The sequence below is a fragment of the Dendrobates tinctorius genome, unplaced genomic scaffold (assembly GCF_039654945.1).
Source record: "Dendrobates tinctorius isolate UK_male_01 unplaced genomic scaffold, ASM3965494v1 ptg000010l, whole genome shotgun sequence".
Classification (NCBI taxonomy): domain Eukaryota; kingdom Metazoa; phylum Chordata; class Amphibia; order Anura; family Dendrobatidae; genus Dendrobates; species Dendrobates tinctorius.
This window is the reverse complement of record NW_027361678.1, coordinates 7,255,425-7,264,536: the sequence shown is the minus strand read 5'-3', so window position 1 is coordinate 7,264,536 and position 9,112 is coordinate 7,255,425.

The window sequence follows — 9,112 nt, the reverse complement described above, 5'->3', positions numbered from 1 at the left end:
GACTTTTTGCAGGGTTTTTTGCGTGATTGCAGACAGTGTCTTTCCTTTCCTGTCCTGTCTAGTCAGTGTGGGCCCATCATTTGCTCAGTCTATTTTTCTGCCTGCGTTTGTGTTTGTATGTTTGCATGTATGTTTGGGGGCTATTTATTACTTTGGTGTCTGCTCTGGGTCAGTTTAGATTTCCCCTTTCTTGCTTTAGGCTTAGTTAGCTCTCCGGCTGTGCCGAGGCATCTAGGATCATTGTAGGTACGCTCCACGGCTACTGCTAGTTGTGTGGACAGGATTAGGGGTCTGCAATCCGCTTAGTTACCAACCTCTCTGGTTTTCTGTGGCTTAGCCTGGCCCTGCTATCCTCCTCGGTGACCCATTTATAACAGTACCATCTTTCTTTTTAACAAAGACTTTTGGAGCTGCCCAGGGGCTACAACTATCTCTGATCACCCCAGCCTCCTTCATCTCCCGCAACATAGTATTGGCACATTGATAGTGTGCTGGGGGTATAGGCCCGTATCTCTCTTTAATGGGTGGATGATCTCCCGTGGGGATATAGTGTGCACCCCTTTTGCCTGCCCAAAGTCTAGAGGATGTTTGCTGAATACCCGCTTGTACTCTCGAGCCACTCGGTAAGCCCCATGTTTTTGGTGTGAAGGAGTGGAATCAGTGCCTACGTGTAGCTGCTGACACAAATCCTCCAGCTGCCCCTCAGAGCCATTGCCCTCCACTTGATCAAAAGGATGCAAGGGCTCTGCTGCCTCTATTGTGTTGTTACCAACAGTGAACAGCTTAGCAAGGGTGGCATACCAAGGTAAATAGACTGGGCAGTGGAGGCCCGTGATATTTGGGATTGCACTCAGGATGCTATCCGTGCCTCTAAAGGATGAGGGCGTCCGCCGACACGCATCGGCGACCCGCTCCAAGCTTCTCTCCTGGCGACATGGTGTGGCTCTCTACCCGAAACATCAAACTGCGGGTCGAGTCCCCCAACATCACGCCGCGATACATAGGACCTTTCAAGGTCCTCGAGCGAATTAGCTCAGTGGTCTACCGCCTGGCTCTTCCTCCACATTTAGCCATTTCGGACGTTTTCCATGTGTCCCTCCTCAAACCAGTTCACATGGCCCGTTTTTCTGAGTCATCGGCCGGGTCGTCAGACTTGTCGTCTGACGAGTTTGAGGTTAATGCCATCATAGGGTGCAGGTTTGTCCGTGGCAAAAAATGTTATTTAGTGGATTGAAAAGATCATGGGCCCGAGGCTCGGACCTGGGAGCCGGTGGAAAATATCCACGCACCGCTCCTGATCGCGGCTTTTGAGCGCAGTGAAGCGCAGAGGGGAGGGGGCCTTAGGAGGGGGGCTAATGTTAGGCGTCGGATTCCTGACACTGCACAGCAGGAATCCAGAGCCAGACATCCAGCGGTCTCCCATTCTCCTCCGACCGCTCCGGGTGCTGCTCAGCAATCACGGTGAGCCAGGCGTGCTGCTCAGATTTATATATCCAAAAGAAACTACTTAAAAAATCAAACTTTTTCTGTATTATTTTTCAAAAGTAGAAAACACTTTATTAGTTAAAGACACCACCAGGTAAATTTAAAATATATTATTAAAATACAACAGAGGAGACAGGTCAGCACACACAAATACAGATGCAGTAAATCATGATCCAAGTTATATGTAATCTCCAAAGAATCACATAAGCAATATTATTAAAACCAATATTATCATCTGTAAGAGAGTGCAGTACTCATATATGGTTCTATATTCATGGAGACATCATATATTCCTTAAAGTGCATAATGCGTTTTTGCAATACATAAACAAGTTTTAAACTATAAAAATAAGGGGTTAAACACACTACCGACCTGGATTCATGCTGTGACTCCAGGGTGGAAGACTGGGCAGTGGAGGCTCGGGACATTTGGGATCACACTCAGGATGCTATCCGTGCGTCTAAGGAAAGGATGAGGGCGTTCGCTGACACGCATCGGCGACCCGCTCCTACCCTGGCGACATGGTATGGCTCTCCACCCGAAATATTAAACTACAGGTCGAGTCTCCTAAGTTGGCGCCACAATATATTGGCCCTTTCAAGGTTCTCGAGCAAATTAGCTCGGTGGTCTACCACCTGGCTCTTACTCCACATTTAGCCATTTCGGACATGTTTCATGTGTCCCTCCTCAAACCAGTTCACATGGTCCAGTTTTCAGAGTCATCGGCCGGGTCGTCAGACAAGTTTGAGGTTAATGCCATCGTAGGGCGCTCCTGATTGCAGCTTTTGAGCGCAGAGGGCCTTAGGAGGGGGGGTAATGGTAGGCATCAGATTCCTGACACTGCACAGCAGGAATCCAGAGCCAGACATCCAGCAGTCTCCCATTCTCCTCCAACCGCTCCAGATGCTGCTCAGCAATCACAGCAAGCCAGGCACACTGCTCAGACTTGCTATGACAGCCTGGATGTTGCTGCCACCTCTGGTGCAGCAATGGTAGCGCAACCTGCTCTGCAGGGACCCGCTCCAGAGCCTAAGTCCTCATGCCGTGCTACTGGGCATGCCCGCAAGGTGACCTCTCAGTGGAGAGCAGAGGTCACATGTTCAGGTCCTGTGTCGGATCTGATTGGTCCTTCCCAGGGTACTGGAAGGTCCCGGAAGCGCATGGCTATAAAAAACCCGCATGGCGGCTCGGCCATGTGCTAGTGTAGCATATTATGCTGTGTGTGTATGGTGATGGATGCATGGACTGGTGACTGACTTATTAAGAAACCCCTTCCCTCTGATAATACGAATGGTGACAGAGTGTTGGTTAGTCAGCGCCAGATTGTGGCAAGCTACAGGCCACTGTGCCTCCTGCACTGCACACTAGTGTCCGACGGTGTCGGGCCTACCGGCGCCATCGTGCAGCGGCTATAGTTATTGCCGCGCTGCGGTAGCAGTGTCCATTGGCGGTTGCGACTGCAACGCCACTCGCTGGTCATCCTGTGAGGCTAACAGGGCCAGCGTCCTTATATTCTTTATATATATATGTCTTAACAGAGCCGCTCTTAGCGTTCGGGTGACGTTAACCCGAGCGCAGTACTATACCTTTTGGTGCATCTGCCATTGTCCAGCAGCGGTCTTACCATCTACCGCACGGTGGACCCCGGGCGGCGAACGCACCTCCTATTATTTATATCTGGTGCGTTCCGCCGACCCTAACATTACCATCAAGAACAGATATCCTCTTCCACTCATTCCGAAGCTGTTTGACCGTCTCAGAGGGGCTAAGGTCTTCTCCAAGCTAGACCTCAGAGGAGCCTATAATCTGGTCCGTATCCGCGCAGGTGATGAGTGGAAGACTGCTTTCAACACTCGAGACGGCCATTACGAGTACCTGGTCATGCCCTTTGGTCTCTGCAATGCTCCTGCGGTGTTTCAAGAGTTCGTCAACGAGATCTTCCAGGATCTCTTGTACTCCTGTGTGGTCATGTACTTGGATGACATCCTCATCTTCTCTCCGGACCTCTCGTCCCACAGAAAGAGTGTTTGCCTGGTGTTACAGCGTCTTCGGGAGAATCGCTTGTATGCTAAGATAGAGAAATGTCTCTTTGAACAAACCTCTCTGCCGTTTCTGGGATACATTATCTCCGACGCTGGATTAAGGATGGATCCCAAGAAATTGACTGCCATTCTCAAATGGCCTCGCCCCATGGGAGTAAGGTTTCTTGGATTCGCCAATTATTACAGGCAATTCATTTCTCACTTTTCCGCAATAACCAAACCTATTTCCGCTCTCACCCGAAAAGGGACAACTCCCAATGCTTGGACTACTGAGGCGGAGGAGGCCTTTCAGACCTTAAAACGGGCTTTCTCCACGGCCCCGGTGTTGCATCGTCCCGAAAGCAACCAACCCTTTGTACTCGAGGTGGACGCTTCCTCGACAGGTGCCGCCGGGGCGGTATTGTCCCAGAGATCTGCCTCCAGTCGTCTGCATCCCTGTGGCTTCTTTTCCAAGGCCTTCTCCCCATCCGAGTGTAACTACTCGATCGGCGACGGGAACGGTTGGCCATAAAATTGGCCCTGGAAGAATGGCATCATCTCCTGGAGGGGGCTGTCCATCCCTTTGTAATCTTCTCTGATCACAAGAACTTGGAGTCAGGAACACCGCACTGAACTTGCTCACTGAGCCAGTGCGTGTGTCCTGAGTAAAGCGAACTGTGCTCAAAGATCCCTGTGGAGCAGGCAGCAGCCGAGTAGATGCGTACTTCAGAACTGCAGGACCTGAAGCACGTGACTGCTAGGGGCGTGGCCTAAACTCCAGAAAGCTAGGAGCTGCAAGAGAACTCCTAGCAGGGTAACTGCAAGACAAAGTTACCAAGGGGCATAGACAGGGAGGATAGTCAGAACGTAGCCAATGAGTCATACACAGAGATAGCTGCAAGGTACAAGAGGGGCGAGCAGAGAGTAGTCGGATCACAGGCAATGAGTCATACACAGAGAGGATAGCGCAGTACAGAATCAACAGGCAAACTCACAATGGGAAACAGAACCGGGTCAGAACCATATAAACAAGCTATAACAACGAACAGGCACACAGAGGTCAGCACACTCAGCCAAAGGCAAAAGTATAACTGGCAGGGATTGGAGCTTCCCAGGGGTTTAAGAAGCTCTCCCAGAACCAGAAAGAGGCCACAATCATTAACCCCAGGTGTGCAGGTCAAAACCTGCACTGAGCTCCAGACATTAACCCCTGACATGCAGCTCAAAAGCCTGCACTGGGATCATGACACTTGACCTATCTCCAGTATGCCCAGAGACTCAATCCTCGTCAGGCCAGATGGTCCTTATTTTTTGCCCGATTTGACTTCGAGCTCCGTTTTCGCCCCGGCAACAAGAACACCAAAGCCGACGCTCTGTCCAGGGTCTTCCAGCCAATTGAAACAGTGGAGGAGCCTTTGCACATTATTGACGCCACTAGAATCATCACAGTGGCTCCAGTGAACTGGCTTTCTCCACCTCCCGGCAAGACTCTTGTGCCTGAAAATCTCAAGCGAAAGGTCCTTCTATGGGGGCACTCTTCCAGACTGGCCGGCCATGCCGGAACTAAGAAGATGCTTGCCCTTATCACGCATCACTACTGGTGGCCTACGCTTTGCCAGGATGTGCTTAATTTCATGGCCTCTTGTCCCTCCTGTGCTAAAAACAAAGTGCCACGACGACTTCCATCCAGCTTGTTGCTCCCGTTGCCTGTCCCTGCGGTTCCTTGGGAACACATTGCCATGGATTTCATCACCGACCTACCCCGTTCTTCCGGCTGTACAGTCATCCTAGTGGTGGTGGACCGTTTCTCCAAGATGGCCCACTTCATCCCTCTGCCCGGTCTCCCCTCGGCTCCTAAGTTGGCCAAAGTATTCATCCATCAGATCTTCAGACTCTATGGACTACCGCAACGTATTGTGTCTGACCGGGGGGTTCAGTTTACCTCCAAGTTCTGGCGGACACTTTGTAAGCTCATGAACATTTCCCTCGACTTCTCCTCTGCCTACCATCCACAGTCTAAAGGGCAGGTGGAGCGTACCAACCAGACACTGACTGGGTACCTGCGCCATTTCTCCAATGCCCACCAGAACGACTGGGTTGACTTACTTCCCTGGGCAGAGTTCGCCTTTAACAACCATACTGGCGAGTCCTCGTCCAAGTCTCCGTTTTTCACTGTGTTTGGCAGACAATCCTGGTGTTCCCCTTCTGGTAACCCCTGCCTCCGAGGTACCTGCGGCCAATGTCTTGTCCTCTGAATTTTCCAAGATCTGCACTGAGACCAACACGTCACTCAAGAGGGCCGCTGATAGGATGAAAAATTATGCCGACAAGGAGAGATTGGATCCCCCACCGTATCGTATCGGGGACAAAGTCTGGCTCTCGTCCAAATGTATCCGGTTGAAACTGCCCTCTTACAAGTTGGGTCCGCGCTACATCGGTCCGTTTGAAATTCTTGGACGTGTCAATGAAGTCGCCTACAAATTGAGGTTGCCTGCTTCGCTCCGAGTCCCGAACACCTTCCACGTCTCTCTCCTGAAACCTGTGGTACTGAATTGCTTCCATTCTGTGTCTGATCCTGTTTCTCAGCCGGTTGGTACCGATAATATCTTTGAGGTGGAGGATATCATCGCCATGAAAAAGGTTAGAGGTAGGACTCTTTTTCTTATTGACTGGAGGGTCTTTGGTCCTGAGGAGAGATCCTGGGAACCTCGGGAGAATATCAATGCTCCTCGTATCCTCAAGAGATTTTTTGCTAATCTCAGGGGAGGGCGGCTTAGGGGAGGGGGTACTGTCACGCCACCACTGCATACTCACCCGGCCTCTGCTCCCGCGCCGCAGCCCCCTGCCGTCCGACAGCCACGGCGGTCCCTTCTGACAGGTCCACGGCCGACGGTGTCTCTGCATGCAATGCGAATGCACCGTAGGCCGCGGCCGCACCTCCCTCCTGTCACTTGTGCTCCGGCAATGCCCTGACCCGGAAGCACAAGTGACCAATGGCAGACCAGACAGGGGCATATCAGGCAGTCCCCCTTTGAGGGAGCCGCCTGATCATTGTGTTTGCTAGCACACTGGGCCCTGCTTCCTCGTGTACTCTCTGCAGCCTCGCAGTCCTGTCTTCCGTGATTCCTGCAGCAGTCTCGCAGTCCTGTCTTCCGTGATTCCTGCAGTAGTCTCCCAGTCCTGCCACCCGTGTTCCTGCTCTGTCCTGCTGTCTATGCTCCAGTTCTGCAGTCCTACTCTAGTCCTGCCTCCCGTGTTCCTGCTCTGTCCTGCTGTCTATGGTCCAGTCCCGCAGTCCTACTCCGGTCCTGTCTCCAGTGATCCCGCTTCGTCCTGCTATTCCTGGTCCGGCCCTGCAATCCTACCCTGGTCCTACCTCCTACAGTCTCGTGCTCCTACTCCAGTCTGTTCTGAGCTGCCCCTCTTGGTACCGGCTATCGTGGTACCCGAACCCCTGGGCCTGCTCCTAACAATCCCAGTATAGGGTTCGGCTCCACCTGACAGCTCGCCCGGGGGCCCCTCGGTGCCACGGTCCAGAGGGTCCACTCCTGGATATTTTCCTCACCTAACCAGCCGTGGTAACACTCAGTAAATTAGTATAATTAACAAAAAACACCTGCAAAGGCTTCCTAAGCATTTAAAAAGGTCCCTTAGTCTGTTTCAGTAGGCTCCACAATCATGGGGAAGACTGCTGACTTGACAGATGTCCAGAAGGCAGTCACTGACACACTCCATAAGGAGGGTAAGCAACAAAAGGTCATTGCTAAAGAAGCTAGTTGTTCACTGAGTGCTGTATCCAAGCATATTAATGGAAGGTTGAGTGGAAGGAAAAAGTGTGGTAGAAAAAGGTGCACAAGCAACCGGGATAACCACAGCCTTGTAAGGATTGTTAAGAAAAGGCCATTCAAAAATTTGGCGGAGATTCACAAGGAGTAGAGTGCTGCTGGAGTCTTTGCTTCAAGAACCACCACACACACACATACACACACACACACACACGTATCCAGGACAGGGGCTGCAAGTGTCGCATTCCTTGTGTCAAGCCACTCGTGACCAATAGACAACGGCAGAAACATCTTACCTGGGCCAAGGAGAAAAAGAACCGGACTGTTGCTCAGTGGTCCAAGGTGTTGTTTTCAGATGAAAGTAAATTTTGCATTTTGTTTGTAAATCAAGGTCCCAGAGTCTGGAGGAAGAGTGGAGAGGCCACAATCCAAGCTACTGGAGGTCTAGTGTGAAGTTTCCACAATCAGTGATGGTTTGGGAGCCATGTCATCTGCTGGTGTAGGTCCACTGTGTTTTATCAAGACCAAAGTCAGTTCAGCCATCTACCAGGAAATTTTAGAGCACTTTATGCTTCCCTCTGCCGACAAGCTTTTGGAGATGGAAATTTCATTCTCCAGCAGGACTTGGCCCCTGTCCACACTGCCAAAAGTACCAATACCTGGTGTAAAAACAACAGTATCACTGTGCTTGATTGGCCAGCAAACTCGCCTGATCTTAACCCCATAGAGAATTTATAGGGTATTGTCAAGAAGATGAGAAACACCAGACCCAACAATGCAGACGAACTGAAGGCTGCTATCAAAGTAACCTGGGCTTCCATAACCCCTCAGCAGTGCCACAGGCTGATCGCCTCCATGCCACACCGCATTGATGCAGAAATTGATGCAAAAGGAGCCCTTACCAAGTATTGAGTGCATTTACTGAACATACATTTCAGTAGGCCAATATTTTGGATTTTAAAATCATTTTTCAAGCTGGTGTTATAAAGTTTTCTAATTTACTGAGATAATGATTTTGGGTTTTCATTGACTGTAAGGCATCATCAATAATAACAGAAATATACACTTGAAATAGATCACTCTGTGTGTAATGACTCTATATAATGTATGAGATTCACTTTTTGTATTGAAGAACAGAAATAAATTAACTTTTTGACGATATTCTGATTTTGTGAGAAGCACTTGTAGATGAGGGAGTAGATGTAGGGTAGTGCAGATGTGTTGAGAGCTTTGTGGGTGAGAGATAAGTTTTTATTGTATTCTGTAGCAGATGAGTAACCAGTGCAATGACTGGCACAAGTTGGAGGCATTGGTGTAGAGGCTGCACAGAAATACGACACTAGCTGCTACATTCAGGGCAGGTTGGAGACTAAAAAAGTTTGGTAAGAGGGAGAAAGATCAGTAGAGAGGTGCAGTACTGCAGACGAGAGTGAATAAGAGCGACAGCAAGTTTTTGTTGTTTTGAAGGTGAGAAAAGGTTGAATGTTGCATGACAACTTCAACCAATCACCACTGATCGGTTGCAGCCTTCAGTATTCCCTTAGGCCGGGATCACACTACCGTGTGTGATGCAAGAAACTCACACGGGTCTCACGCATCAACACCCGGCGCTGCCGCCGGCACTCGGAGCCGGAGCTGAGGCTGTATAGAAATAAATGCAGCTGCAGCTCCGGTCCTGTGTGCCAGCGGCAGCGTCGGGTGTTGATGCGACTCGTGTGAGTTTCTCACATCACACACGGTAGTGTGATCCTGGCCTTGGAGTTGACTTCTGCTCTGACAAAAGAACGAAGGCTGCAGCAGTCACGACATTGTTTATGTCAC